This window comes from Nicotiana attenuata, unplaced genomic scaffold (genome assembly GCF_001879085.1).
Source record: "Nicotiana attenuata strain UT unplaced genomic scaffold, NIATTr2, whole genome shotgun sequence".
Classification (NCBI taxonomy): Eukaryota; Viridiplantae; Streptophyta; class Magnoliopsida; order Solanales; family Solanaceae; genus Nicotiana; species Nicotiana attenuata.
Genome location: NW_017670621.1, coordinates 172666 through 194174, shown reverse-complemented (window position 1 = coordinate 194174; position 21509 = coordinate 172666). Strand labels below are relative to the sequence as shown.

Sequence of the window (21509 nt, the reverse complement as noted above, 5' to 3'; positions counted from 1 at the left end):
GAAGGAGCTAATGAGATTTTGAGAATGATTTGAGAAGTAAAGTTTGCAAAATTGTGAAGTTGGCCTATTTATAGAAGTCGCTTAAGCGTATTGGGGAAGCCAAATAGTCGACCGTCAGCCGCCCCCAATTAATGACTTTGAGAACTGCACGAAAGCGACCTTTCAGTCACTTCAGACGTTGACATCACGAGATTGACATCAGGATCAAGGCGTTGGAGCATCGAAGATCAAATCGTTTCTTATCGATCTACTCTAAGAAACGCGGGGACTATCTGTATTCGGTCAAAATCATATGCCTTCGATCTATAGGCTCGAGGGGTCGTCTTAAGACCGAGTTCAGGCAAGGTCGAGTTCGAGCCCGGTGGACCAAACTCGAGCTCGAAGATAGGATGCAATGCCCGAGGATCGAAGTACGATGAATACCGAAGCCGAGTATGCTCGACCCCGAAATAATGTCGTTATGGATCTCTAACAGAATGAGCGAGATTCCTGCCACATCCCCAAAATCATGGCGCAAATCCCGGAATAGAATTGTACGATTTCATATTAGGCGGTTAGACAGTTGTCGCAATAAGATTCTTTATTGTAAATGGAAATGTACCTTATTTAGGGTTCCCCTATTATATAAAGGGGACCCCAATCATTTGTAAACATCATCCAATCACTGGCAAAGAATATATTATCTTATTTTCCTGGCTCATTGTTCATCAGACTTGTCTTTTCTCTTTATTGTTCTTGGTTCATCTCGAGGTTACCAAGCTCGAGGCCGATACTGTTTGGTAACACTGGTTTGATTCATTCATTTCTTTCATCTATACTTTATACTTCTTGATTATTAATTGGTATTGAACTAAATCACATATCCTTAAAACCACAAATCAAATTTAATTGTTACTCGTATTTTCGAGGTAAACAAAGACATTTGTACTTTTACTCCTTGTACTAAATCATCTGAAAACAGTTAAATTGAAGGAATGACACATTGCAGCAAGTTGTTGACTTTGTCATTTTTCCCTTGCCTTTCTTTAGATTAGAACTGATCAGGACAGGTAATGTCATTTTACATAAGAATGAAGGACACAGAATTTTACTAAAAGTACATTTACTGTGAAGCTTCAGTCATTGAATCATTGTTGGTCGTTGACTTCTCTGAAAATGTTAGAACAGGGAAAAGTGTGATTTTGACCACTTTGGGTCTCGCCGAGTTTGATCCACTTTTATGGATTATAGGTCCTCTCGAAGTAAATATACATACCACGTGCATATTTTTGAGATTGGAAATAATCTGTCATATATGAGAAAAGTCAACACAATATAATTAAAGCACCTAAATTTAATCTACTTTGTATGGATCACAATTCACAAGTTCTCTTGTAGGAAATTTACAAGCATTTTGAATATTTTCGAGATTGGGGATGGGATTCCTTTATAATGAGCAAAGTCAAAACATGATAATTAAAGCACCTAAATTCGTTATGAAATTATGTCGTGTTCTTTACAAACGGGGGGAATAAACTAATGCCAACTAGTACAAAGTTGATGAAATACAGAACATGTCTAAGGATGGGATTTGGCCTCTGTAAGAGAACCTGTTGACTGCGGAATATATTAAGAACAACTTGAAAATTCAGAAATCAACAAAACAAAAAAGAAACTCTAGTCTAGAGATTTTGCTCCTTTTCATTTCTTGATATTTCCCTATTACGAAAAATTCAGAGTGCTTTTTGTTTGTCTTTTTTTTTTTTTTTTTCGTCGTGGATTTCAGGTTTCAAGTCAATCTGTATGGCCAAGTTGCAATTCCAAATTCAGACTAGAAAAATGGTAAGGCCCTCAACTCCTACCCCAGACCACCTTCGGTTCCTCAATCTTTCATTGTTTGATCAGCTGGCTCGTCGTATCTATGTACCAGTACCATTCCACTACTTGCCGAGCAGTGAATGGAACAGCGCAGAAAACACTGAAAGATATGATAAGCTGCAAAAATCTTTGGCTGAGACCTTAACCAAGTTTTACCCTCTAGCTGGAAGATTTAAGAAAGATAACCTCTCAATTCACTGCAATGACGAAGGTGTTGAGTATGTTGAAACCAAAGTAAATCTCGCTGAATTCCTCCACGAAGGACCAAATGTTGAGCTTTTGGATGATCTTCTTCCAAAAATAGATATGCAATCAAGTCCATTACTTGGAATCCAAGTAAACATATTTAATTGTGGAGGCCTAGTCATTGGAATACAAATTTCTCACATCGTAGCAGATGCTTTCACGTTAGCAGCATTTGTCAAGGAATGGGCACACATTAGCCAAACAGGGACGACAAAAGGCTGTCTCTCAAGTTTCGGCCACTTGCAACCGCTCTTTCCCACAAGAGTGTTATCAGTACCTCACCTTTCACCACCTTCCAACAGCGGCGCTAAGATTGTCAGAGGAAGGTTTGTGTTTGATGCTTTGGCAATAGCAAAGCTGAAAGACCAAATTGGCTCAAGTGCCACATTCAGAAAACCTACTCGAGTGGTAGTTGTTATGTCGGTAATATAGAAGGTTCTAGTGGGCATTTCCACAGCCAAACATGGACATTCAAGAGACTCTACTTTATTCTTTCCCATAAATTTGAGGGGAAAATCAAATTTACCATCTTCAGAACATGCTCTAGGGAATTTCTTCATGTCTGGAATTGCTATTCTCGAGGCAAACAAATCAAAAACAGAGTTGAATGATATTGTTAACTTGGTAGGAAATGCATCAAGGGACACATCTCTAGGCATTGGTAAGGCAAGCATCGATGATATTACCTCTATGGTTGTTAAAAATAACACAGAATTTTTAAACAAATTTGGTCAGAAAGACAAGATGGACATTTATGCTATGACTAGTTGGTGCAGATTCCCCTGGTATGAAGCCGACTTTGGCTGGGGAAAGCCATTATGGGTGAGTTCTGTGGGCAGATCTATGGAAGTAATTAGTCTGTTTGACACAAAAGATGGTGATGGAATAGAAGCATGGTTAGGTTTGAATGAGAATGATATGGCTGAATTCGAGAGAGACCCTGACATTTTGACATATTGTCCTCCATTTCAGAAGTAACATTTGATTCCTCAAATTGGATAAAAAATGAAACTACATTTTATTAAGTTAACATATGGTATATCTCTTTAGTGTAAATGACTTGGTTTGATGACATAAATAAGTACTTTCCCCGCGTAAGGTTTCTTGATGTGAAAGGATTAGACCACTTCCAATTTGTGGCATCCAATTCTAACCAATGACCAACTTTTAAAGAAAGTCCCCTTTGTGTCTCATTTCTTTTTCCTTATTATGTCTTTTCTTCTAGCTAGTCATATGCCCCTCTGGCACATATATGGATGATGAATTCTTGGCCAAAAAAGTGCTCTTTAAATTGAAAGTGAAACAATTCTCCATAGAAGCCTATGTAAGAACACCTTTTAATTTTCAAAATACACATATACTGCTGCATCATCCTTGGGCAACTTTAAGGTTCGGCTAAAAAGACCCACGTCTTATCAGCAAAAGTAATGTCATGGGCGGCTTTCCAGCCATGCCCCATGACCCCTTGGCCGCGCCCCGTGGCGTCCTAGCGAACCTCCCAATGCCTAGCGCCACGGACGGCCCCGTGGTCTTGGCCGCGCCAAGTGACAAGCGCGCAGGTGCCTCTGTCGCCCCACCGATATCCCTCGCGAGCGCCAAGCCGCAGGCAGAAGCCAACAGCGCCGCGCGCGCAGACCGTGATGCCAAAGACACTGTTGCTGACAACGGACCTGCTGCTGCCTTATAGAAGACTAAGTCATTTTCATTGTAAATATAGAGTAGTTTTATTTCATGTACTTCCATTATGTTTCTCTAACTTAATCAAGTCTACTCCTGTAACTTTGGATTATTTTTTTTAAGTACTATTAGGGGGGATCAAGCAATCAAAACTTTCTAGCAAGCAAGCAATTCTCTGTACTGTTGTCTCTCCCCCTTGACACCGCGTTGCTTTTCTGTAATAGCTTTCATTAATGCAATCAAGCTTTCTTTCATTCTGAATTCTCATTTCTGTTCTCTCAATTGCTCTTGATATTGGTTTTCCCGTACGGCACTGACAATCTCGTCTAGCGTACGGAGGGGACCTCAGTTGGCGGACAGCAACTGCACTGACATCAGTTGCCTAGCCTTACGTCGCCCTTCCAAGGAATCTCAGGAAGGCGCCGCGTAACAGTTGGTATCAGAGCCTAGGCTCGACATCGGACGAGGGAACGTATTGACATACCACCATTTCTGACCATGGTGAATCATGGGGACCGCATTGCGGCCCTCGAAGGGACGGTTGAGGTATGGCGGCCTATTATGGATACGGTGCCTGAACTAAGAACCAGCCTACTGCAAAGGTTGGACAACCTGGACCGCAGGGTGCTTCAGGTCGAAGTTGACGTTGAAAACATCAGTCGCGACTCCAAGGGAGACCGGCAGACGGCAGCCACAGAGGCAGCCGAAATCTTTGAGAAATTCGAGGGGCTCCAACAGGAGCGCACCGAGGATTTAGCCCACAGGGCACAAGAGGCAGAAAAGGTGACTGCCATGCAACAAACCATTGACAAATTGACAGACCAACTCAATGTTGACTCTGCTTTACAGGGCCTACTCCGAGGAGGTGGCAACCAAATCGGAGGTGCTGTGAACTCTGCTTCCGCGACAAAGAAGCTGAAAAATCCTGAGCCAAAGCCATACAGTGGAGCTAGGAATGCCAAGGAAGTGGAAAACTTCATCTTTGACGTCGAACAGTATTTCGATGCTGTTGGGGATCTGGAGGAAGCTAAGAAGGTAGCAACTGCTGCCATGTATCTTCAGGGTGATGCTAAACTCTGGTGGCGTGTGAAGTACGAAGCCATCAAGGCCGGTGAAGATGCTCTCGAGACATGGGCCGAACTGAAGGCAGCTATACGCCTGCAGTTCTTCCCCGAGAATGTTGAATATAATGCAAGGAGAAAACTACGGGAGCTCCGCCAGACAAAATCAGTGCGGGACTACGTGCGAGAATTCTCCGCACTCATGCTCAGCATACGCGACATGGGGGATAAGGTACAAAACTCTTCNATAAGGATTGTGAATCAGATCGGATAAGCGGAGCATTGAAGCCCAGTTTCACGGCGAAAAGGTACAACAAGAGCTGAACATCAGATTTGCTTAACAGAATAGGCTGCAGGTGCATGTCAAGGTCATCAGAGTCGGTATCCACATCCGATAGGTTTCTACTTTGTAGTTTTCTTGTTAGGAATCATCTCTTTCCATTATCCTTTACTCTGTTCCTTTTGTCTTGTTTACTCCCTCTTCCTGAGTCTGTTTGGTCATAACAAGTGAGAAATGACTTCAAAATCTGCCACCAGCTTTCCAATTGAACAAAACAGGATCTGGCTAGCATATCAAATCGTCATAAGTCAGGAAAGAACAATAGGCACACTGAGTTGGCAACAATCTACATGCTTTGGGATCCTTGTGAAATGAAAGGGCTTGGTATATGTCAATTCGTGAACAACGCAACGAATGAAGGGTTTAGGTGAACGGATCAAAGGTATTTTCGGTGAAACACGAAAGGTTTGGTACATATCAAATGGAGGGTGTTTGGTGAACGGATCAGAGATATTTTCTGCGTTAAGGGTAACAAAGAAAGTGGTTAGCAGGGTCTCCAAGTGGGAATCAATTATCATGGTGAGTGAAGGAACAATAAACTTCAAGGCCGAGGCCAGTGGTTAATTCAAGAAAGAGCATCATATACACGGTTCCATGGGGGCAATAGACGTGCTTTGGGATTCATATGAGACATAAAGGTTGGGGAGATGCCAGTTCACGCAATGCAACAAATAGAGGATATCGGGGCTGAATGGAGAAAAGGTATTTTATGTGATGAGGATGACACAGAAAGGGGTTAGTCCATAAACAAGCAAGGTCTTCGAGTGGAAATCAGTCATCTTGGCAAATGCAGAAGCAGCCGCCCTCAAAGTTCAAGGCCACAAACTAACCACCACATTTTAAACTCACAAGTTTTCTTTGTTTGAAACAGGAACAAAGCAGTGCAAGAAGGTTGGTTCAACAATAAGAAAAAAAAGAAAAGAAAGAAAAAGAAAAGGAAGAAGAGGAGAGCCGACAAAAGGGAAGTTTCTCAAATCTTTGCCCTTGCCTGTCTTGCTAGTGTGCATAAAATGCTGCCATTGCTTTTCACATTTTTTTCCTCCTAGGATAAAAAGTCCTAGTCTGATGAACTTTCTCCTAGGATCTAAATCTTAGTCTGATGAATCTTTCTCCTAAGATAGAAAACCTAGTCTGATGAATTTTCTCCTAGGATCAAAATCTTAGTCGGATGAAGCTTTCTCCTAAGATAACAAGATAACAAAAAGACCTAGTCTGATGAATTTTCTCCTAGGATCTAAATCTTAGTCTGATGAATCTTTCTCCTAAGATAGAAAACCTAGTCTGATGAACTTTCTCCTAGGATCTAAATCTTAGTCTGATGAATTGTTCTCCTAAGATAGAAAACCTAGTCTGATGAACTTTCTCCTAGGATCAAAATCTTAGTCGGATGAAACTTTCTCCTAAGATAGAAAACCTAGTCTGATGAACCTTCTCCTAGGATCAAAATCTTAGTATGATGAAGCTTTCTCCTAAGATAGCAAGATAACAAAAAGACCTAGTCTGATGAATTTTCTCCTAGGATCTAAATCTTAGTCTGATGAATCTTTCTCCTAAGATAGAAAACCTAGTCTGATGAACCTTCTCCTAGGATCAAAATCTTAGTATGATGAAGCTTTCTCCTAAGATAGCAAGATAACAAAAAGACCTAGTCTGATGAATTTTCTCCTAGGATCTAAATCTTAGTCTGATGAATCTTTCTCCTAAGATAGAAAACCTAGTCTGATGAACTTTCTCCTAGGATCTAAAATCTTAGTCTGATGAATTGGTCTCCTAAGATAGAAAACCTAGTCTGATGAACTTTCTCCTAGGATCTAAATCTTAGAATGATGAATCTTTCTCCTAAGATAGAAAACCTAGTCTGATGAACTTTCTCCTAGGATCTAAAATCTTAGTCTGATGAATTGTTCTCCTAAGATAAAAAAAACCTAGTCTAATGAACTTTCTCCTGGGATCAAAATCTTAGTCAGATGAAACTTCCTCCTAAGATAACAAGATAGCAAACCTAGTCTGATGAACTTTCTCCTAGGATATAAATCTTAGTCTGATAAATCTTTCTCCTAAGATAGAAGACCTAGTCTGATGAACTTTCTCCTAGGATCAAAATCTTAGTCTAATGAATTGTTCTCCTAAGATAGAAGACCAAGTCTGATGAACTTTCTTCTAGGATCTAAAATCTTAGTCTGATGAATCTTTCTCCTAAGATAGAAGACCTAGTCTGATGAATTTGCTAGTCAAGTGTCCTTGGTTTTACTCACAGGATCGTGCATTCCGGTCAAGTCTTTAGTTTTACTCTCATCATTGCATCAATAGCTTAGGTGATTTACATTTTGCTAACAACTCACAAATCTTCCTAGTGCAAACTGGGGTAGAAACTTTTCTTTGTTTTTTCGTCTATTTTGTTGAAGTAAGGAGCCCGCCTGGAGAACGGAGACATTTATTTAGAGTCTTAGCAATCAGGAGCCCGCCTGGAGAACGAAGGCATTTATTTCAAGTCTTAGCAATCAAGAGCCCGCCTGGAGAACAGAGGCATCTATTTCAATTTTCAGCAGTCACGACCCCGCCTGTAGAACAGAGGGAGTACAATTTAAATTTTAGCTTTTAAATTCTTATTAGTATTTGGTAATACGATGCCCAGCCACCAAACTGGGGAAAAATTTTTTCTTTGTTTCTTGTTTATTTTGTTGAAGTCAGGAGCCCGCCTGGAGAACAGAGGCATACATTTCAAGTTTCAGAAGTCAGGAGCCCGCCTGGAGAACAGAGGCATACATTTCAAGTTTCAGAAGTCAGGAGCCCGCCTGGAGAACAGAGGCATACATTTCAAGTTTCAGCAATCAGTAGCCCGCCTGGAGAACAGAGGACTACATTTCGAGTTTCAGCAGTCAGGAGCCCGCCTGGAGAACAGAGGATTACATTTCAAGTTTTAGCGGTCAAAGCATCACTTGGGGAAAGGGAGAACACTTCAGAGTGCAATTCAAGGCAGCAACAAAAGAATTCCACCGGAAGAATACAAGTCAACAAGGCAACAAGAACCACAAGAGCAAGTTTGAAGATATAGATAGGATCTTTTGTAATTCATAGATCATAGCTTAGTCTAGTTTCTTTTTATTTTTGACACGGTGTAATAAGGGGGTTCAGTAAGCAGTAACAGCAACAGCAGCAACTGTGAAACCACAGCTTCATGGTAGTCCCAGCTACCAGACCTTCCCGAGCTACACTGACCTGATTCCTTTTTAGCCAAGGATATGTAGGCAACCTCAGAAGCAGGGTGCGGTCAAACTTTTCAAAAATGCTTCACACGGAGTATTCAAACGGGCAAAAATCGCTCGTATCCGCTCCCTTATCTTTGCGCGAAAACTCTTCGTGTTTCCGAGCAAAGAGGGGCAGCTGTGAGCACGTGATTTTTGCCCTATATGAATTACTCCCATAAATTCAAAACAAAATAATTTCTTTCAGTATTTACAATTTTGTGGATCATTGTGGCATTTTATGTTAATTGTTTGTATTTTGTCTGTGCATTTTAAGTCATAAAAATACAAAAAAAAAATATATTTTGCATTTTGCATTTAGGATTTAACTTTGCATTTTAGGATTAATTAGTAATTAGTTTAATTTTGAAAACAAGGAGAAAAAGAAAAACAAAGGGAATTAGAAAATTAAGCTTTGAATTCAGTTTTTGGGCCGTCTTAATTCAAAACTCTCAAGCCCAATTCCCTCCTAACCCAATTCCTCCCCAGCCCAAGCGCATCACCTGATGCCCGACCCATAACCAGACCAGGCCCAAATCACGCTCTCAACCCGGCCTGCCCCCCATCCCTTAGTGAAACGACGTCGTTTTGTCAAGGAGCAATCCCAGCCGTCGAGGATCTTTGATCCAATGGCTGGGAAGTGGGTTAGTTTTGATATATTAATGTCGGAATCCACTCCCACACCCCTCATTCCTCATCTCAGACCACCCCTGATATCGCCGGCATAACGCCACCGTTCACCGCCTTGGACCGCCGCCGGAAATCGCCTCACGGCGGCGGCCGGTCTCCAAACGCTCCCAAATTTACACCGCACCATCCTCTCACCCTCCTCTTTCTAAATCCCCAAGCCTTTTTCTTCGAATCATAGTCGATCTCTTCGAATCTTCAAATCTATGGACGCCGCCTCCGCCGCCTACGGCGGCACCGCTTCCAAACTCGTCCAAACTAACACCCCTGAACCGCCTTGTTCTCCTCTTTCCAAACCCCCAAACCCCGTCCCTTGAATCCCCGCCGAACTCCTCGAATCTCCAATCAAAGTTCCGGCCAAAACCCTAAATTCCCCAAACCTCACCAAATTGATGCCACGTGACCCCCTCACTTCCCTCATGTTGATCCATCGTCAGTCGCATTCAAATCTCACCGGAGATGTTCGAATTTTGAATCTGAGAAGTGGTAGGACTTTAGAAGTTAAAACTAGTGAGTTTCTTAAATTCTTTTAGGTTTTTGTTTAGTTATGAATTAATTTCGCTCTCATTATTGTTTTGCTTCATGAATAATCGATTCGAGTTTTGTTTTTTGGAGTCAGTAATCCTTATCTGTTTCTATTTTGTTCATTTCGTCTGAGTTCTAATAATCTACAACACGAATTTGTTCATTTAAGTTTTGTCATCATAGTTCTTTGCTGGAAATACATTCAGGTTTAGACCGTGACTAATTTGTGTTGAAAAGTATTAACCAGGGTTAAATGACTGCCAAAAATCAGGAAATAATGGTATGCAAACAATTTTGAAATTTACGTTGAGTTTTGAATTCCAAACTGTTTATCTGTTAACAAGTTTTTGTTGAGCCCAATTGTGCTTAAAATTAGAATCCAGAGGTCCAAATGAAGCTTCGTATTGGATCTGGGCTCACTTATGAGCCAAATCTGACGGCCCCTACTCGGACCGGACTTAGGCCCGGAATTTGCTTGTACAGGGCCCATGTTTGGGCAACTTTGTTCTTATGAGTACGACTGAATTTGTTTAGGGCTAGCTTTGAGGCCCAAGACACTGAAAGTACATCAATGCTCATTAATTAGGGCCCTTTTAGAGACAATCTTTAATAGAAAATCGTAGTTCTCTTAGGTTGGCCTTTAAAACAAATTGAGGTGCGCCGCGCCAAGTAAAATCATAAATTGCGTGGCCCTCTTTGAATACTTATATTAAAATACTTAGAATTCGGACGTGCCGTTTAGCGAATTTTCACGGCCTCCCGCAAAGTTAATGACACGTTAGTCGCTTTAGGCGCGTTCTTTAATAATCTTACCTTCCTAAATTCGTGTGTGCATTTCATGCGACCCAAATTCAAATCTCAAAACTTTGAATAAAATGTGTCGAGGATCCGGGTGCATTTCATGTGACGTGATCCAAAAACTTGTTTTTAAACGACATTCAATTTCTTAAATTTAATTAAAAGCGGTAAATAATTCTAAAAAGCAATAGGATAACATGTATTAAAATCAGATTGTAGCCAAATATAGCAGTTGAGCGACCGTGCTAGAACCACGGAACTTGGGAATGCCTAACCCCTTCTCCCGGGTTAATAGAATTCCTTACCCAGATTTCTGGTTCGCAGACTGTAATACAGAGTCAAACCCTTTCCTCGATTCGGGATTCAAACCGGTGACTTGGGACACCATAAATCTCCCAAGTGGCGACTCTGAATCTCTTAATAAAATGAATCTCGTTTCGATTGTCCTTTAATTGGAAAAACTCCCTTTATTATATCCCTTCGGGGGTGTAGTAAGTAAAAAGGAGGTGTGACAGCTGGTAGGTCGGAGGGCTTCGAGAAGGGCGAGGGCTCCTACTCCTACCCTTTGCCAGTCGAGTACTTCGATCGGGCCTATACTTGTTGTGGCTGCAAGCGAGCATGCTCAGACTGATGTTGCCTCTCGGACCCCGGCCGTGCGTGGATCTAGCCGCCAAGCCATTGACCCACTAGTGGAGATTCTGCCCTTTTCAGTGTTTCATTTGGTGGACGAGTCATCGCAGGGCGAAGATGAAGAGGATCCACTGAAGAGGCAAAGGATAAAGGTTGACAGCAGAGTAATTGAGAACGAGGAGGATGCCCCACCCGAGTTGACCTCGGCCAAAATGGGGGGTGGTACGGCTTTGGGTGTAGAGACTGTGCCTCCTTCTGAAGTGGAGGTCGTCTATGTGGAAGAAATGGAGCGCCATAGGCGGCTTCGGTTATTCCGAGGAGTTATCCATCAACGTCGGAGTCGACCGACGTTCCTTCTTCGGCTGAGGAGAGGGCGAAAAGAGTGGTCGTGGATTATTACGAATTCGGCTCCGATGTCGATCCCGAGAAAGTAAGAATATTCGATGAGGGGCTTACTCGGGTGGAGGTGAGAATGAATGGATCCTCTCGCTCGATCGTAATCCCTTTGGACTGCTAATTGTTGGAGGATACGGTGATCATGGTCCCTTCCTTTGCCCCTCTTTGCTCTGTCGCCGAAAACATGACCCTTCAGGCGCTCTGGGATTCCGGCTTGTGACTGGGTATATCTGGGATGGCTCTGAGGGTGAGTTTCTTTCATCATTTCTGCAATTTGCGTCTTTTTCCTCTTTCTATCTTTTACGAATTTTTGGTCTTTCTTCTTATTCTCTTTTTTCTAGACTTTTATTTTGGAGATCGAGAGTTCCCACCGAGAAGAGAAGCGGAAGGTTGTTTTTTAGAAGATGGTCTCGAAGTACGTCCGTTATCGTGACAAGTACCGTGAGATGCGTGCTCGGTTTAGAGCAGGCGAAAACCTCCAATCTCTTAGGGAGGAGTTAGTCCAGAAGGACGAGGAGCTTGTGCGAACTATTGACAGATGCAGTGAGCTCGAGAGGTTGCTTAGGGCCAAGGACGATGAGCTCGAAGTGAGCAAGGTTGTTATGGTCGAGTGCGTCGATCTTCAGGCGCAGGTGGCGTCCCTGCAAACCGAGCTCGAGCAAAGCTCGATTAGTGTTGCCGGCCTGAGTGGTGAATTGCTTGAGAAAGCAGCAGAGTTGGAGGGGACCGAGGAGGCCCGGGTAGCGGCTTTGGTGAAGGCAGCAACATTAGAAGACTCTATCCGCGTCCTCAGGTCCGAACGTGCAACTGATGCAGAGACGACCGCGCTAAGGGAAGCACGACTTGATGAGCGAATTGGTGGGCTCGAGAAAGATGTCTTGAGCCTAGGTGAGCAAGTTGCCGCTCTTGAGGCCGAGAAAGCACGGTTGTTGGGTCGACCTTCTTTATCTCATGCTTCCGCTTTCCCCCGACGTTCCTCGTGATTTATATGAGATGTGGATCCATGTTGAGGCTAAATTGGACATATATAGGAACTTGATGATGGTGGGGAAAGTTCCAGAGGCCGACTTTGAAGATGCCCGTGTTAAAGCACGTGATGCCAGGCTAGCGTCCGGTTATGACCCTGCCACGCCGAGGAAGGGCGATGATGAGAGGACTTGGACAGGCTTGCCTCTGATGCTTGGTACGACGATGAGTATGCTGATGGCGCGGGTGATGGTGGAGATGGTGCTGCTGGGCCGGGCGGGGAATGTGGAGATGGCGCAGGCGGAGATGAGATAGTGTGATTCTTGTGTACTTAGTTTTTGCTCTTTTCTTTATTTTTTCTACTTTTTTTTGTTGTGGGGGCGTCTTTTTGGCCCTTTGTAAGATACTTAATTTTTTTTTGAATGGCATGACTAACTATTTGCTGTATGTTCTTGGCTCTTTTCGCTTTTCTACGAATGTTTTTCCTTTGTAAGAGTTCTTGACTCTTAGTTGATCCGAACGATGTTGAATGTTAATTAATTTGAGCAAAGTCGAACATTATTTGATTCAAACGAGATCGAACGTTAATAAATTCGAACGAAGTCGAATGTTAGTTGATCCGAACGAGGTCGAATGTTAACAAATTCGAACGAAGTCGAATGTTAAATAATTCGAACGAAGAATGTGAATCAATTCGAGCGAGGTCCAATGTTGACCCTTAGTTGATTCAAACGAGGTCGAATGTTAATTAATTCGAGCGAAGCCGAACACTAGTTGATTCGAACGAGGTCGAATGCTAATAAATTCGAATGAAGTCGATTGTGAGTCAATTCGAGCGAAGTCGAACGTTGACCCTTAGTTGATCCGAACGAGGTTGAATGTTAATTAATTCGAGCGAAGTCAAACGCTAGTTGATTGGAACGAGGTCGAATGTTAATAAATTCGAACCAAGTCGATTATGGGTCGATTCTAGCGAAGTCGAATGTTGACCATTAGTTGATTCGAACGAGGTCTAATGTTAATTAATTCGAACGGAGTCGATTGTGAGTCGATTCGAGCGAAGTCAAATGTTGACCCTTAGTTGATACGAACGAGGTCGAATGAGAGTCGATTCGAACGAGGTCAAATGTTGACTCTTAAGTGATTCGAACGAGTTCGAATGTGAGTCGATTTGAGCAAGGTCGAATGTTGACTCTTAAGTGATTCGAACGAGGTTGAAAGTGAGTCGATTCGAGCGAGATCGAATGTTGACTCTTAGTTTTGCGTAATGTATGAACTTGGTAGAGATGAAAAACTCGTGTGTTTGCGTATTTCGCTCTGTTTATACATTCATTGGAGAATTTTACATGTTTTTGCTCTATTAATGCATACATTGGAGAAGTCCTGTACATTAGAGAAGTCCCAATCTATCTAGTCCCTTCATTGGCCGACCTAGAAAAGTAGTTGAGAGGTCGAGCGATGAACTTATACTTAACTTCGAGACGCTCTCTTCATCGTCTCGTTAAAACCCTCCCCGATAAAACCTGATTGGGACAAAACTCGGGTAAGCAAAAAAAGAGTACGACTCGGGAGACGTCTATCCTTATAAGTTGAAGTATTTGAGGTGGAAGACGTTCCAATTGTTTGGTAGTAGTTTTCCCTCCATTGTTTCTAGCTGGAACGACCTTTTGCTTACCGCTGCCGTGATTTTGTATGGGTCGTCCCAGTTGGTTCCCAGTTTGCCTTCTCGTGGTTCTTTGCTTGCTTGTGTTTTGGCTTTGAGTACATAGTCCCCGACTTTGAGTGGCCTAATCTTGGCCTTTTTGTTGTAGTACCTCTCTGCATGTTGTTTTTGAGCTATCATTCTTATCTAGGCCATGTCTTTCCGCTCTTCGGCTTCGTTGAGGTCTTGCCTTCTGCTTTCATCATTGCTTGGCCCGCTCTGCTTGAATACCTTAGGCTTGGTTTAACGACTTCGACCGGTATTACTGCATCAGTCCCATAGACTAGTGAATATGGTGTTTCTCCTGTGCTTGCTTTCGGCGTAGTGCAGTATGCCCATAGCAATTCTGGCAGTAGTTCCGGCAACAATCCCTTGGCGTACTCGAGCTTCTTTTTTATGATGTTCAATAATATTTTGTTGGAGGATTCCACCTGACCGTTGCCTATGGGATGATAGGGCGTGGAGAGTATTCTTTTGATGTGCCATTTTTCGAAGAACTCGGCGGTTTTTTTTCTAGTGAACTGGGGACCGTTGTCGCAACTGATTTCTTTGGGGATGCTGAAGCAGCATATGATGTTTCTCCATATGAATGTGATTACTTCTTGCTCGCGTATTTGGGCGAATGCACCTGCTTCTATCCACTTGGAGAAATAGTCAATTAAAACTAAAAGAAATCGTACATTACCTCGTCCCTCTGGGAGGAGTTCGACGATGCCCATTCCCTATTTGATGAAAGGCCAGGGCATGGTGAATGAATGAAGGTGCTTGCCCGCTTGGTGAATCATGGGGGCGTATTTTTGGCATTGCTCGCATCTTTTGACGAAGTCGGCAGCTTCCTTTTTCATCGTGGGCCAATATTAGCCTGCTCGTATGAGGAATCTGATGAGAGCTCGGTTGCCGGTGTGAGTTTCGTAGCGGCCTTTGTGTACTTCTTCGAGGACGCGCCGCATTTGATTTGGTCCTGAGCACTTTGCTAGGGGACCACCAAACGTTCTTTTGTACAAGTCGTTATTGACGATGTTGTACCTGGCCGCCTGCATTCGAAGCTTCTTGACTTCTTTTTTAACGGGTGAGAGCACTCCGTCCTGCAAGTATGAGATAATACAATTGCGCCTGTCCAAAGTTAGGTTTATAGATCGTACCTCGACTTGCTCTAGTGAAGAATGGAGGAGAGTGACCACGTCCCCCTCTCCGGTTATGCTTTTGGTGGTTGTTGCCAGTTTGGCGAGGCCGTCCGCTTCGATGTTCTGCGCTCGGGGTATTTGGTCGATCTGCATTCATCGAACTCGGGTAGTAGTTTGCAAATTTTGGCCTGGTATTTCTATAGTCGTTGCTCCTTAATTTGGAAAGTCCCTGTGACTTGGTTGACGACGAGTTGCGAGTCGCATCGAAGGATGACTCGCCGTGCTCTGTACCTGAGTGCCAACTTTAACCCTTCAATCACGGCCTTGTTGTTAGTCATATCAGGGCATCGTATGGACTGGCGAACTATTTTGCCTGTTGGAACCTCGAACACGAGTCCCAGTCCAAATCCTGATGCGTTAGAAGCGCCATCGGTATACAAAACCCATTGGTCGTGTATTTTGGCGGAAATACTAGTGGTTTCCCTTTTGACTTCGGACATTATCTTCGCACTAAAGTCGGCATGAACTTGCAACTTTATCGTTGTTCATGGCTGATAGGTTATATCGTGCTCGCTCAGCTCTATGGCCCACTTGGCCAATCTGCCCAACAATTCGGGTTTGTGAAGGATACTCTTTAAAGGAAAAGTTGTGACCACTGAGATGGGGTCTAAGCTTTCGTGAAGCTATGACCAAGTAGGGGTGGGCGTTCGGTCGGTTCGGTTCGGTTTGAAGAAATTCGGTTCCGTTATTCGGTTTTCGGTTTTGTAAAAGTAGTAACCGAAATCGAACTAAAGTAAGTTCGGTTCAGTTCGGTTTTTCTAATTTCGGTTATTTCAGTTCGGTTTGGTTTGAATATTATCATATTGGGCTCCTTCTATGTAATAATAGGACCGACGAATTTGTTGTTTTTTCCTAAAACTTCGAAATTGTTGGGAATATTGTGTTTATAAAAATAATAGACTAAACTTTGCACACTATTATGGATCATAAAATTCAAACATAGTGTAAATTACAACTCTGTGTGAAATCCTCCCGGTATCTATCATATATGCTATGGAAGTTTTAATAGAGTGAAAGTCTTTAAGATTGGGAAGTTGCTGGACTTACTTAATTGGGTTGAGTCTTTGATAGATTGGACCTAATAGAATTAATTTATTACCTATGGGCTTAGCCTATATATACTTAAAGAACCTATATGCTAATAATTCGGTTTTTCGGTTAACTGAACTAAATAACTTAATAACCGAACCGAAAAACTGAAATTTTAAAATTTTAAACCGAATAACTGAAACCGAAATAAAAGAAATTTTGGTTCGGTCGGTTTATTCGGTTCCGACCGAAATATGCCCACACCTATGACCAGGGCCAACCCTAACTTCTCGAGGTGGGGGTACCTCGTCTCAGCGTCGACCAAAGTTTAGCTAATGTAATAGATCGAAGATTGCGTACCTTTATTTTCTCGTACCAAGACTGCACTTACCGCGACGTCGGACACGACCAGGTAGACAAAGAGGCACTCTACGAGTTCTGCCTTAGCGAGCAATGGTGGCGAAGACAGGTAGGCCTTTAGTTTTTTAAGGCGTTGACGCACTCAGAATTCCGTTGGAGTCCGTTATCCCTTTTTAGTATGTCAAAAAATTTGTGGCACCTATCGGAGGACCGCGAGATGAATCTTGACAGGGCGACTATCTGGCCGGTCAGCTTTTATACTTGCTTTTTGCTGGTTAGATTTTTTGGGATTCCTTCTATGGCCTTGATTTGGTCAGGATTAACCTCGATGCCTCGTCGTGATACCAAGAAGCCGAGGAATTTTCCAGAATGTCACGCCGAAAGTACATCTTTCGAGGTTTAATTTCATGCCGTACCTTCTGAGTATGTTGAAGGCCTCCTTCAGGTGGTCGATATGATCTTCCTTACTTTTTGACTTGACCAACATTTCGTCTATATATACTTCCATGGTCTTGCCGATCTAATCTTTGAATATTTTGGTCACTAGCCTCTGGTACGTTGCCCCCGCATTTTTTAACCCGAACGACATCACCCTGTAGTAGTATGTCCCCTGGTAGGTGATGAAGGTGGTTTTTTCCTGGTCCTCCTCCTCCATGAGGATTTGGTTGTAGCCCGAGCAGGCGTCCAAGAAGCTCAGCGGTTCGTACCCGGCTGTAGCGTCAATGAGTTGGTCGATGTGGGGGTCTTTTGAGCAAACTTTATTCAAATCTGTGAAGTCTACGCACATCCGCCACTAACCGTTTTTCTTTTTCACCATGACCACATTGGAAACCCACTGAGGGTACTTCGATTCTCTGATAGAACCGTTCACTAATAATTTTTCGACTTCCTCGCGAACTGCGTCATTTTGGAGAGTTGAACTTTCGCCTAATCTGCCTTACTGGGGGGTAAAATGGGTCGATGTTCAACTTGTGAGTTGTTATCTCCTTCGGGATACCTGGCATGTCTGCATGGGAAAAAGCAAATAGGTCTATGTTACTTTTTAAGAATTGGCAAAGTTTACCTGGATCTTGGAGCTTATGGCCGATGAAAGCTTTCTTGCTGTGGTCGTCGTCGTCTAATTGGACGGAGTCGAGGTCCTCTATGGTTGACCCTACGACTTTTATGATTTCAGGGTCTCTGATGACGTCTCTCCTTTCATCGTTGTCTGGCCCCGACTCTGTTAAATTCTATGCTTCCTCGGCCTTTCCTTTCAATTGTTGGGTGTATGTGCAGTCTTGGGCGATGCGGTATCATTCTCGGGGCGTACGTTGCTCTCCCCGTATGCAGAATACTCCCTAAGGGGTAGGAAATTTAATGACTTGGTATAAACTGGAGGGGACGGCTTTCATGGCTTGTATCCACGGTCAGCCTATAATGGCATTGTACGACATATCCTGGTCCATGATGTGGAACATGGTCTCCAAAGTGATGCCGCCGGCCAGGACGGACAATGTGATTTCTCCAGATGTCTGCTCAACTGCATTGTTAAAACCTGTTATCATGATGCAACGTGGCACTATTTTGTCCTCGAGCTTCATTTGGGTGAGAACTAGAGGATAGATGATGCACACGCCCCTTCCATCATCGACCATAATACGTCTTACATTAGTATTAAAAACACGCAAAGTAATGACAAGGGCGTCATAGTGAGGGAAGACCAAACCTTGGGTATCTGACTTATCGAAGATGATACTTTCTTCGAGTTCGTCATAAGGTGATCGACCGCTTGAGTTTGTGGGTAGTGGTGAACTTCACGCTGTTGATAGATACGTCGTCGCCTCCTCCGATGATCATTTGAATGGTCCGAACTAGGGGAAGGTGGCTTGGACGGCCCCTGGTGTTGTTCTCTCCCTTGGGCGAAGTTGGCCCTCCCATGATCGCCCATCAACTCTTTCAGGTGCCCTTGGTGAAGCATGTTCACGACCTCTTGTCTTAGGGCGATGCAGTACTCGGTTTTATGACCCCGTTCCTGGTGAAATTCGCAGAGGACATTTGACTTTCTGTTGCTCGGGGCGGATTTCATCTTCTGTGGCCAATTTACTTTTGGACCGAGCTTCTCCAGTGCGTAGAGTCGCAGACTATTTGTGAGGGGGAAACACAAAAATTGTGAGATGATAATAAGGGGGCATACCTCTTTCATTTCGGTGGATTCCCGTTCGCGGCCTGGATGTACCTTCATCATGGCGTGAAGGTGGCATGAGGGTGCCTCTGATATAAGGCTGATGTCTTTCTTAATTAGGTCGGGATCCTGTAAGATCCCTCCTGCTGTCGTTTCTTTGGTCTTTTCCATTTGGACCAATGTTAGACGTCGGGTAGTTTCATTGAGATCGTCCTCGTCGGCTCTTACCTCGGCACAGTAGGTGTTGTGTATCTCATCCCAAGTGGTTGGAGGGTATTTCATGAGTCGGCTCAGCAAATTTTTGGTCGCCCGTGACCCACTTCTACTTAGCCCATTCTGGAAAGCGGCTACTGCCATTCCTTCAGATACATTCGGAAGGGTCATTCTTACAAGGTTGAACCGGGCGAGGATGTCCCTGAGTCGTTCGCCAAGCGATTGCTTAATGGCGAATATGTCCTTCACCCTTCCCTCTGCTTTTTTGGCCCCGACGTGGGTGGTGACAAATTTGTCTTCCATTTCCTCGAATGTTTCTATGGAGCACGCAGGTAACTATGAGTACCAAGTCAGGGCTCCGCCGGTCAGGGTCTCTCCAAACTTCTTCAGCAATATGGATGATACTAGCTCTTTTGCGAGGTTATTGCCTTTTATTGCAGTGCCATAGTGGGTCACATGATCCTCCGGGTCCGCCGTGCCGTCGTATATTTTCAAGTATTGTGGAATTTTGAAGGTCTTTGGTATGGCGTGTGGTGCAGCGCCATCGCTGTATGGTTGCTCGACAAACCGAAAGGCATCTCTTTTTGGCAGAAGTTTTGGGGCACCTGGTATTTTGTCTACCCTTTCTTGGTGCTCTTTCATTTGGCTACGGAGCATTTTGTTCTCGTTCTCCATCTCTTTCATTTTCCTCAAAATGGCTATGAGGGTGTCATTACTTGCATCACTAATATTGTGAGTAATACCTGATTGGGGGGAGGGGGCGTGTTGTTCTTCAACTGCCGATGCGACACCAGCTCTTGTGTCTTCCTTATTCGACCTCCGAGCGGACTTGTCTAGGAAGCCGGTTAGCGTATTTGTCAACCATGCCTCAAGTAACTTTTTCACTACTGGTGGTGCCTCTTCTGTCGTGGACGTAGAAGAGCCCTTTCCGTGCGAGGTAGTAACGCTGTCAGGAGGTGGAGGCGAGTTGTTTCGCCCGGGTGAGGTATTTGGTGTTATGTATTAACCCTCCGCTTCGTCTACTTCATTAATGGTGTTGAGGAGATTGGCGGTGAGATCGGCTATCGCCTTTCTCTTTTTCTCTCCGTTGCCTGCCATGGCAGATTTGTGCAAACAAGGAAATACGGGATTTTGCAAAGTTTTGTACGTTTGCGTTTTGCATTTTTTTAGATCTAGAAGAAACTAAATTTTTAAGTGGAAAATCCCCACAAACGACGCCAAATTGTTTGACCAAAAAATGTTAATCCTTTTTGTTAAACTAATTAACTAAAATAGTAATGGGCAAATTCTAGTTAAATATAATAAATCCTAGACCCGAGATTAATAGATGTCGATAATGTAAAAACTGCACTCAAAGCTATTAAATAACAAGGGGTGTTTGATGATATTGTTATGGATGAATGAGGGAATAATATCAAGCAATAAATACGATAAATGTCAATAAATGTAAATAGAGAGAATGATTCACCCAAATACTCAATGAGGTGGATGATTCTCTCTCTGACAATGATGTAAAGCAATCAAGCGCGGGAATATAGGAAACTTTCTCGGATCTGATATGAGAAAGCTTGGGACCAACAACAAATTGAATCTTTTACAAAGGCAATGTTTGTAGTTACTTGAGAGTCAACTTTTCTAGAGAGAGCTTATCATATAGTAGAATATTATATACCCCCTTTTTTTCTCTCTCTCTACTCCTACTTATATGGGACATATCCCTTACCTACCAAAAGTACAAGTGCAGAGAATATTTCTTTAAAATATCTTATAATTACTAAACTAGCCGATTTTTGGCCGATCTAAACGTTCGACCTCGACCTTGGCTGCTCGGCTCGCCAATGTTACTTCTTAAGCATGACCTCGGCCCAATTGGCTCTTAATTGTCCTCTCTTAGGCGAGGTTCCCTTGATCAAATTTTGACCCATACAGACGTAATAATATATGTAGGAATTGCTTTCGCTTATGTTGTGATTAATAATGAATGGACTATAATATTATACATGAACTATTTACTTTAGAAGGATATTTATGTCTATAGATAGTTTTAATGCCCATTGCTAATGCATATATTTTTATTTTACATTCCCACGTAATTTAATGCAGGTATTATTTAAAACTTCCAATCAAATATTACATAGTTATAAGTCAATTATTTTTTTCTGATGATGCGGACATTCAAATGTTAGAATTATTTTATGTGGATTTTATACTAGAGTTAATTTCTCCAATACAACAACCAAATGAGTACCTCATTTTATCACTTTAGGTAAAGGATCAATTTAGGTTATCAATAAATAAACAAGGACACACTGGAAGAGAAAAATAACATGAAAATCCCACTATAGCAAATTGGTTATCATATATATATATTGAACTGCTTTTTTTCATTATTACATAAAACAATATAATAATACAATAACTTTAAAGGTTAT

The 21509-nt window shown here is 42.8% G+C and overlaps 1 pseudogene; it reads left to right on the top strand.

Moving 5' to 3' along the window:
- The first annotated feature begins 1458 nt into the window (after positions 1-1458).
- LOC109241608 lies at positions 1459-3531 on the top strand (annotated as a pseudogene).
- Positions 3532-21509: the final 17978 nt, after the last annotated feature.